Genomic DNA, 11,543 nt, shown 5'->3' with positions numbered 1-11,543 from the left:
TTCCCAATCAAACCACAATTCTCAAACAGTAAGTAAGAAACTGATGAACCCAAAATCGAGCTGCTAAGAACAATGCCCATTTTCAGAGAATGCAGAGTAACTAAGATCAAGTTCATTCTTCAAAAACTAACAAATCCAAGAAACATGGCCAAATTTATGAACAACAAGGAACATTTTTGACACAAACAAACCCAAGAAACGAAAAATGATGCAGGGTAATAGTTCATATACAAAGACAATCATCCAAGAAACTAAGAATCGAGTTTGTTCACCAAAAGATAAACAATCTCCAAGAACCAGTCATGGAGTTTTAAGATCAAATCGAAACAAGCTGAACCATACCCAAAATTTAACCCAAGTAAGATCAATCTGAAACTGATGCTCCCAAACAAGCTGAACCCAAAATCCAACTCAAAATTAATTCGAAATCGAAATCGAACTAACTCTCCATACTGATTCCATCCTCATATCAGATGAGAGCTGAGAAAACCGTTGTCGTCAGCGTCAGTCGATGTCGGCGTCCTCAGCTCCAGTCAGCGTCGTCAGTCTTCGATTGGCGTTGAGTCGAGGCATCTTCAGTCAACTGAGAAACTGGGGAGAGGTCGGTGTTGACTAGTTGAGTCGAGAGAGATGAGGTCGGGAGCAGGCAAAGTCGAAATGAGAGATTGAGAGGCTAATGCTAAGGTTTTCTCTCATTGAGAGTAATCCAGTGCATCAGGGAGTAGCTGTACCTGGATTTCCACCAATTACAATTCAACAGCTCATTTAAAAATATATAGATAATACTAAATTAAGTAAAATAATATTAATTTATATAAATATTAAATATCCAGTCTGGTTCGGTTATTTTCGGGCGGTTCAACAACTAAAACTGGTCCCGTACTGTAATACTCCGGTTCGATCCGGTTGTATCATTTTTCCACCCATGTTTCATCCGGTTCGGTCCCCGAACCGGTATTCTGGGCATGTTCGGCCGATTTTGAGGCTCCGGTTCGGTTTCTACCCAACCTTATTAAAAACATGTGATCAGTAGAAAAGAAGAAGAGTGACAAACCTATCAATTTGCTGGTTTAAAAGGAATTATCACGGAAATCCGTGTGAAATACATTTACATTTTTTACAGACATCTGTATCTATTTATCTCAGTAACTTGACATGGGATTGTGCACGGATTTTTGTCTCTAGACTCTTTTCACACTGAATTCAGTAGCTATTTTTTTATTTCACACGGATATCCGAGTGTACATTTCACACAGATATTCGTGTGTTACTTATTTCAGACAGAAGTTTGTGGCAAAAACTTATTGTCACGGAAATCCATCCCTCCATAATTTACATAACATAAAAAATTAACAATTTCTAAATAAATTAATTTATAATACATACAGAAATCTGTGTGAATTGATTTTCACACAAATAACCGTGTAAAAATGTTTTAGTTTTTACACAGACATCTGTTACTGTTGTTTATTCACACGGATTTCCGTGTTAACATTTCACACAGATATTCGTGTGTTACTCATTTCACACAGAAATCTGTACCAAAAACTTATTGTAACAGAAATCCGTCCCTCCATAAATCACATAAATACGTTTTTTTTTTTTTTTTTAACTCCACACTTCAAAGGGGAAGACCATTAATGGATATAATGATTGAGACACCGACAGTTAGATGTGAGAATTATATTATTTTAGGCTTCTAGTCCAAATTTCATCTAATTTCGTCTATTTTTCAACTTCGATCTTCTTGGTCAATCGAATAAGGCTTTATTATTAACTACACAATTCAAAGGGAAAGATAGTCAACGGATATAAGGTTTGGGGCACCGCCATTGGATGTGAGAATTACAACATTTTACACTTCTAATTCAAAATTCATCCATTTTTGTCTATGTTTTGACTTCAATCCATTTAGTCAAACCGAAATTAGCTTGATAACATTTAGTTGACCGATGTCGTATCCACCAACAATTATGCTAATAGTTTTACAAGACATGTATTGGTCAATCGACGATGAGAGATGACAAATAGAGCTTGAAAACTCTTTGTACCTATATGTGCCAGAACAAGCATAATTAGCTATAATGAGCCACGCTCATTGTACCGCCAGAGGTACCGACTCACCAAAGGAGTGACTTGCCAAGGCACAGCCAGACGGGCTACCACCCGAGCCCTGGATAGCCCCCAGATCACTGCTGACACACCATCACGCGCCGCGCCAAGATAGCATCAGAAGCTCCAGACGCTGGGAATCGAAGCACATCAGTCCCACATCGAAAACAAGAAGAAGATCAACCTTCTCCTCACCTATAAAAGGTTCTCCCATCTCTCCTCATTAATTACGCATTTACTACTCATTTATTTTTACGTTGCCTATATGCATTGACTGACTTAGGCATCGAAGAAGTGAAGACCGCCCAAAGCGGTCTCCCTCTGACGCCTTGTCTCTTGTGTGACAGCTAGCGGAGGCCATCAAATCCTCAAAGTAGCGGTCCGCCCACCGGACCCGCGTTTAACGAAAGATCGGCTACCGCCGGACTTTGAGCATTAACATTGGCACCGTATGTGGGAACCCTTGAACAAAAGGTCATCCCGCCACAATCACCATGACTAATGGTAGCGGGGGAAACGCTGAAGAGCAGGCAGACCAGTCAGCCATTCCCCAACCTACCCACCTGGCGGTAAACGTCAACCTGTTGAATAATAAAAAAATAAAAATAAAAGAAGCGCACAATGTACAAAGCGTGTAGCTGTCGCAACATTATTCAAAAAATGAGGATAATGGCAGCAATTAAACAGATGCTTTAGTTACAAATTATCTCTTTCTTAAATTCAAAACAAGTTGAATGTTGACCTAGTTTCAACGTGAAAAGCTGCAAAACAGAAACAAAAGGGCGGCATTTAAATTTTGAATCAAATATCTCAAAGAGAGATAAGGATAAAGTGGCAGAGGGCGTCCAAGTTCAGTCTCAAAGTCAAAGACGAAGTCTCCGTTCAACAACTTATCTTCGTGAGCTTCGGGAGATTCAAATTTCAAGCAAATGTTTATCCAGCCCTCTAGAATCTTCACTGCCCCTATATAAGGAACACAAGGCTGCATAAGAAAGGGGGAAGAGAAACAGAGAAATTAGAGAGTCGAAGCACTGCATCGAAACAAAGCATCGTTCAGAAGGGGGAGATAGTTACCTGGAGATGACGACCCGGCGAGGAGCTTTAAAGTCAGGTATCCTACTGATTCCATGGTCTTTTCCTACTATTTCCTTTCATCGTTGCTGAAGTGCAGACTTGCCTCTGCTTCTAAGCACCAGAAACAAGCCTTCCGTTCCCCAAATAAACCACTCCGGCCAAATATGCCAACAACACCATCACAACTCACAAAGCCTCAAATCCCTCATTGTTGCCCACCAAAATCAGAAAACAAAACAACCAAATACACCTCCATTTGCCTTTGTGTTAACAAACAGTGCAGGTCCAAGGAGACAAAAAAGAAGCACGTTCACAGAGATGAAAGAGGAGAAGAGATTTCGGCAAGGGAAGGGGCTCACGGGTGTTTTCGGCCTTCTTTCGATGCCTATACTGCGGTGCGTCCTGCATATGGGTGGCGGAAGCAAGGTCCAAGCTAGAGGGTGCACTGCACTTGTTTTTGATGCCTGTATAGTGGTGCGTCCTGCATATGGGTGGCAAAAACAAGTGTCAAAGTGAAAGCATGGGGCTGCCAGTTCACACCAAATACAAATTTGCAAAGTTCTTGGACTCACAGAGTGAAGAAACTGCTCTGGAGGAATCTTTGTGCAGCACCAAAGCTAAGATGTTACGCTGCCTGCATCAAAGTCATCATTAGAAAAATGTCCCCGAAGGCAAAATGGCAATATTTGGCAGAAGGGTATTTGACTTAGCTCACCCGTGATCACAGAGTTTGCAGTATTCACTCGGCTCACCCTCGATCACTAAACTGCAGCCACAAAATACAAGAGAGATGGGAGTCGTCTGGTTCCTGTTACTTGGCACAAGATGGTGGCAGAAATGTTTATTAACTCCTAGAAAAGATGTGGTCAAGCTACAACGTCTTCCTTCAAAATTATGTTTGCTGCAATGGTTCGAGCACCGCCTGCAATGCCTTCCTTCGAAATTGTGCCCGCAAGATGGAAAAGAGGTCTCATGATCAGCAAGAAAGAAACATGAAGACCTTGCTTTTGGTTTCACGGTCACAGCTACACACACAAAAAATGGAAGCTTAATTACACTTATTTGCAACGGAACAGAAGCTTCAGAATATGCAGAGCTATGCTGCAAGTCTCTTTTAGAACAAGTCAAAAATAAAAGACCAAAGAAGCATGCAGCAACTACATTTAATTTAAGAAGCAGAAAACACTTCTTAGCTTGCCACGAAGCTTGGCGGTGGAAGAATGTCTAAAACCTGCACACATAAGCTTGTCAAAGTCAAAGCTTTTAAAATGTGTTTGAACACGTTTGCTGCAAGTCAGAGCAATATACATATTTGTTTGTTCAAACAATCCAGGTTTAATTAAACTTTCCACCTTAATCATAAATCGGTGGCCTAGTTTTTGACATTGCAAGAAGACAAAATGAGTCCTTGTCTTTGTAGAAAACTGATCAGTATGTATGGAGTAATCAAGAATTCAAGATCCATGTGCAATTAAGCATGCTCCAGTGAGAATTAAAGACAAAAGCTTTCAAATATGCATGCAAGTGAACAATTGTGCAGCAAGCTTCTTTCTACGTGTCTGTTTGTCAATCAAAGAAAACCATGGAAGAATCCATATTCAAGAAGAGACACAGACAAAGCAATTGAGTCATGGTGAAATAATAATTTAAGAAGACCAAATAAAGGCCACGATCATGCTTGGCGGTGGCAAACCGATTTAGTACACATCAAGACGAAAAAAATGTTTCATGTGCAATTAAGCAAATATGCAGCAAATTTGTGGATGCAATACAAACAACAAAGGCCAGTCGGTGGTGTTGTCAGCAAATCATAAACAATTGAATTAAAATTCCCTGGTGTGGCAGCAAGTCACCTTGAGGAGAAGCCACGTCTAGTTCAGTTCGAGATGACTGCACAAAAAAGAAGTCTCAATTAGATATTGGGGATTCATGTGAGCTGGTAGCTACAAGACAACAAGATCTATGTCAGATACCGAGTAAAAAAAAAAATCCCAGCAGAGACAGTTAATCAAAACCCAGGGAGAAGAGAGAAGAAGATTGGAGGCTTTACCGGTTCAAGCTTTTGGTTAAGAGTGCAGCATCTCTGGTACGGATCCCGCTATTTATGAGGGGCCAAATATGGAGTCTCCTTCTCCTAATCAAGCAAATCCCGTTGATCTCCATCTCCAATTCAATCTCTATCCTAAGCTGATAAACACACCAGAGATATTCTCTACGGGACTTGAGGCTTATCAAGAAAAGACGTCTGCTAGAAAGAGTTCTGGGGTTCAGTATAGAGACAAGATCAAGTCGTCTATGTCCAAGTTGCAAGCTTTTGGGCTCATAATCTCTCATCAACCAATTTCGGAGCAGTAAGAAGCCCAATTTCGAAAGCCCGTTCAGATTGTTTGTTGATAAAAGAAGAAGGGTGGTGCAAAGCCCATTTCAAAGTTCATGGCCCATTATGAAGCTCGGCACATTCGGGTGCCCAATTTAAATCAGTGGACACTCTACTAAAATTGGGGGTTCACCAAAATATGTTTTCTCGACGAGTTCAAAATATACACCCGTTGAGTAAAAATTGGTACAAAACCGAAAATCCCAAAAGTTGAACTACAGTGGTTTGATCCCTTTACGGGGTATGTAGGCAGTCTAGCAACCCACTAGATGCAACCGCAACTCCAAACAGAATCTCTGACTCCACCAGTCAAATTCAACTAGTCCCAAATGAATCACTGACTCCAGTCAAATTCTCCCAACACCAGAAAAATCAAATTCATTCCCAAATCACACAAATAAAGTCCAAACCAAATTCAAGGGCTTTAAACACTTTCCCAAACACAAATTCAAAATAAATGGGTCATTTACCCATTTAAATCTAAAAAGCCGGAACTACATGTGGTTTGATCCCACAAAGGGTATGTAGGCAATCTAGAACCAAATTTATCTAGATGCAACCGCGTCCTAAACACAAAATCGAATCCCTGGTCCACTTAAACCAAAGTCGTCCCAAACACTACTCTAATTCCAAAATCAAAGCCCTCCAATGAGTCATCCACTCATTGGAACTCTTGAACTACGAGTGGCTTGATCCCTCTCCAAGGGTACGTAGGCAACCCATTCAAATATCCGGGTGCAGCCGCAAAAACAAACAAACAAACACACATCCCATCCCATCAATTGGTTTCTTCATAAATGGAATCAAAGGGTGTTTCTCTGTAACAAGAGATTGTAATTAAGAGACACATTCTGTCTTGAATGGGTCGAACCCAAAATAATAAAAACTCTATTCACTAAATGAATACGAGTGAAATTATGTTGGGTGACATTTACGCTCACTGTGTCCTATTTTCTCTCAACACAACCGCGCACTATTCAGCACCCCGGTAAACCCTGGCGGTGAGACAAACCCGAGTAGCGGTCCGCCCACCAGACCCGCGTTAAACGAAAGATTGGCTACCGCCGGACTTTGAGCATTATCATTGGCGTATGAGCTGGCACTGGCGGATCTTCATACGGCAAACAGAGAACGTGAACAACAGCACAAAGAAAAGGCCGAGGCCCAAAAGCAGGTGGCCACGTTGGTATCACGTTTTGATGAACTAAGAAGAACGCTGGAGGCAACCGCCAACCCGACATGGAGCGAACAGTCACAGAGCACCAGGCACAGCCAACCTAGTGTCGGCGCATTGATACCAACACCAGTCGTACATATGTAGGTCCCGCTGGACCCACCAGAGCTATTGGGAATGGGGCCGCCCCCGGTGCCCCAGTTAATGTTAGAGCAAGAGGCAAAATCATCGCTGCAACCCCACCGCTCGAGACCAAGGGCAAGAATCGAAGGAAACCCACCCGCTCCCAGGCGAGGATCAGTCCAGCGGAGTGCCCAGCCAGGCCCCGCTGGCGATGCAACCGCTCAAATACTGGAAAGGATGCAGCAGTTGGAGCAAAGGTTAATCCGAGCGGAGTCAGGCACCCCAGCGCCAATTTCAAATCCATTTTTTGAGTCCAGGCCAGGACCATTCACTGCTGCAATTCTACAGGCTGTCAGACTGGCGTAAGCAAAGACTCCAAAAATGTCACATTACAGCGGTAAGACTGACCCCTTCGTCCATATGGACACCTTCAAGAAGGTCACCAACAACAAAGGATTCGATGATGCCACCCTATGCCACTTGTTCAGCGAAACGCTGGACAATGAGGCAATGAATTGGTTATTCGAATGCCCGCCGGGATCCATTGACTCATTCCAGGCATTGTCACACGCTTTCCTTTCTTGGTTCATCCTACTTTCCGCCGGACACCACAATACAAGCCAACTGTTCAACGTCAAGCAGGGTACGGAGGAAACACTAAAGGCATTCGTCACAAGGTGGCGAGCGGCAGCATCTCAATGCCGTGATCTTGATAAAACAATGGCTTTGGAGACTTTTAAGCAGGGACTCCTCAAGGGGCCATTCCTCTATCACCTCAACTACAATCATCCAAATGCGGTGTACGACCATCTCATGAGTGAGGCGGTCATTCATGCCCAAGCAGAATTCATCACATATGGAGAAACCCCACCGCCACCAACAACTCCTAGCCAGTAAGGAGACGAAAATCCAGCAAGTTGCGATTCCGCCAGCAACCTCTGATACGTGCCACGCGGCACTCTTCTTTGCGAGTCAGGTTATACTGCAACCCCCCGCTGCACAAAAAAAAAAAAAAAGGTAATTGTCAGTACAAAATACAAGGCTGTGTAAAAAAAAACCCGCCAGTCATGTTCAGCGGAGACCGACAAACAACCTCGGATAGGCTGAAACTCCGACTTAATCCTAAACGTCGGCTCCCCCTCGTTGAACCCCGCTTGGTATTCCCACCCCGTCGTGGCAACACAGAAGGTCCCCAGCTAATAGGACATGGAATCTCTCAGGTTCTCGATCAGCTTTGGCGCTCCCTGGCGGCGACTCAGGTTTACCTGCCCTCTACAACCTTGGCTCTTCACATACACCAGTTTCGTAGAAATGCAGCACCTCCGCCACAGTCGGTCCCTCGCAACCCGACAACCGCCATAGCGAGTTCAGCGCCAGCATCAACCTTCACATGTTGGGGCAGATCTGCCCAAAAGCAACGCCAAACTCGCACACCAAAATTTGAAGGTTTGGCACTAGCGGGAAGGTCACTCCCTAGCGGAATATAGCCTCGTGCACGGCGGCAAAGCCCTCTGGCAGGATCGAGGCCTTCTCCTCCATCGTCGGCGGACGCAGCTTCACCACGCCTGGCAACCGGAACATCCGCTTCAGCTTGTTGACGGCAACAACAGTCATCCTACCTCCCGCCTCATCAATGGGGGTGCCGTCCTGGAGGACCCACGCCGACTCAGCATCCTCTCCCGTTACATCTTCCCCTTCAGCAGAACCACTGGCTGCACTACTGCTTCCTAACCGCTCTTCACGCATATTGTGGGCAGCGGTAGCCTCCCCTACCCTAGAACTCTCTAGACGCGAGGCACGACCCATAACTACGTCCCACGGTATGGTTTGTAGCGGCTCAACCTCTAGCGGTTCTGGCAGTGAGGTTCCTGCACGGGCAGACGGACGCAACAAGTTAATAAAAATTCTATCCGCTGCGCTGAATGACACTTCAGATCCGGAATCCTCACTGCTTGAAATCTCTATGACGTCGGCCATCCCAAACCCTAAAACCCAAATCAGTCAGCTCACATAAGATCTAACATATCCCTATATCAGTTAGTACCCAAGAACATCAAGAACAGTCACCCAGAAAATGCCAAAACAAGAACAAACACACTCAACCCATATGCGACCATCTAGCAAATCCCTAAAAGCCCCAACTCTGTCAAACACCATAACCCATCCCCAAACTCACTTTAACACCCTTACAAAACGTCAAGGAAGAGCATATCAAAAAGAAAACCCAGAAACTGGCCATGCCAGACATCCAATGAAACAAGGATAAGGTTCAGAGTACCAACCTTAATGATGGAATCTCTGGTGAGATAGTGAGCACTTATCCTCGAGGCAGGAGGTCATCGTCCCTCCGGGTATGGTAACTCAACGAAATCTCCGCAGTTTTCTTCTCGAATCTCAGGCGAGCAGAGCTTGAAGACGAAGAGTAGAGTTTGAAGCTTTAGCAAAGTGTCAAATCTCGCTAACTTCCCCCCCCCCCCCCTTTTATGTCAACGTCAAACAGTTCTAGGCCGTCCACTGAAAAACGACATCAAATACCAGCCGTACACGTGTCCCACGATTCCACTTACTCTCCGGATTAACCGAGGCGTCGCCTCGGTTACAAAACCCATCATTACTTAGCATTAATGACAGGGAGACGGGTAGGCTGAGGAGATACGCCTCCACACGCTAACCCTCTATGGGTTAGCCACGTGTCGACCACCATCAGACGAAGCGTTATAGTTAGATCGTCCCTACTGGACACCGGGACTTGTCAACAGTCTACGACGGCCCTGATCAGGTATGTTGACCCCCATCACTTGGGTACTAAGATTGGGCTCGCTACCCAACACCCTCTGCTCCGTGCAGCTCCCCCTCAACAAACAATTTGCCGACCATCCGGAGGTCCGTCTTGGCTAGGGAGTGGGGGACTCCCTGGCAGGCCTAGCAGGGGCCCACCCGAAAGGGTATAAAGCGTTCGCTCAGTAAATCCATGGTTGACAACGCACTGACGCTAATTATGCTTTTGCAAGTCTAACGGAAGTAACGCTTCACACCGCCGATCAACTCCCCAACCAAGATTGCCCTCTTTGACTGGGGACTTGGGGGACTTGTACTTACATGTGCCAGAACAAGCATAATTAGCTATAATGAGCCACGTTCATTGTACCGCCAGAGGTACCGACTCACCAAAGGAGTGACCTGCGGAGGCACAGCCAGGCGGGCTACCACCCTAGCCCTGGATCGCCCCCAGATCACCGCTGACGCTCCGTCACGCGCCGCGCCAAGATAGCATCAGAAGCTCCATACGCTAGGAATCGAAGCACATCAGTCCCACATCGAAAATAAGAAGAAGATCAACCTTCTCCTCACCTATAAAAGGTTCTCCCATCTCTCCTCATTAATTACGCATTTACTACTCATTTATTTTTACGCTGCCTATATGCATTGACTGACTTAGGCATCGGAGAAGTGATGACCGCCCAAAGCGGTCTCCCTCTAACGCCCTGTCTCTCGTGTGACAGCTAGCGGAGGCCATCAAATCCTCAGAGTAGCGGTCCGCCCACCGGACCGCGTTAAACGAAAGATCGACTACCGCCGGACTTTGAGCATTAACACTCTTGGTTTATCAACGGTTTTGATGAGTAGATTCAGGCCCAAACAACTTCGAAAATAACTGAAATTTTGACCATAATTATATCTTCTTATCATGATGAAATCTAACGGTCGATTTTGATAAAGTCTATTTCTTCTGCATTGTTCCTTGTAGAAGGTATATTTTTCAATACAACTAATAAACTAGTTAAACAACATTAGTAGGCACATAAGGATTTCATTCGATCTAAAAAATCGAAACTGGAAATCGATAAATTTGGCATTACTCATCTATTTATAGCGTATTAATAGGTATTGTGTAAAAAAATTAACCCGATCCGCCGTTATTTTGACATGAAATAAACTGGTCAACCCTTTAAACGCTTCTACTTCCCTAAGGGGAGCCGACCCTTAAGGAGATAAAATTTCTGAAATTTTTACACCCATGAGAGCATGAGAGTTTACAGATCAAAAAAATAACTTACGAGTGAGCGGTTATGAGCATATTAGTTTTATGTAGTATTTAAGGTTTAGGGTTGACCTACTAGATCGAAATCCAAACGACAACGAAAATAGCTGAAATTTTGAACATAACCATTTATTCTTATCATGATAACATCCTACGGTTGATTTTGATAAAGTCTATTTCCTATGCATTGTTGCTTATGGAAGGTATACTTTTCATTATAACTAATAAACTAGTTATATCACATTAGTAGACATAAGAATTTTGTGCAATCCAAAAAATAAAAATTGAAAATTGATAAATTTGACATTACTCATCTATTTATAGCGTATTTATAGGTATGGTGTAAAAAAATTAACTCAATCCGTCGTTATTTCAATATCAAATAAAGTGGTTAACCTTATATACACCTATACTTCCCTAAGGGGAGTTAAACCACGAGGAGATAAACTTTTCAAAATTTTTACATTATTTGGTATACCTCATATTCATGAGAGTATGAGAGGTGACAGATTGAAAAAATAAGTTGCGAATGAGCGGTTATGAGCATATTAGTTTTATGTGGTGTTTAGAGTTCAGGGTTGATCTAGTAGATCGAGATCTATACGATATCAAAAATAGCTGAAATTTTGACCATAACTATT

The sequence above is a fragment of the Rosa chinensis genome, chromosome 1 (genome assembly GCF_002994745.2).
Source record: "Rosa chinensis cultivar Old Blush chromosome 1, RchiOBHm-V2, whole genome shotgun sequence".
In the NCBI taxonomy this organism is placed as follows: domain Eukaryota; kingdom Viridiplantae; phylum Streptophyta; class Magnoliopsida; order Rosales; family Rosaceae; genus Rosa; species Rosa chinensis.
Note: the sequence above shows the minus strand (reverse complement) of the source record.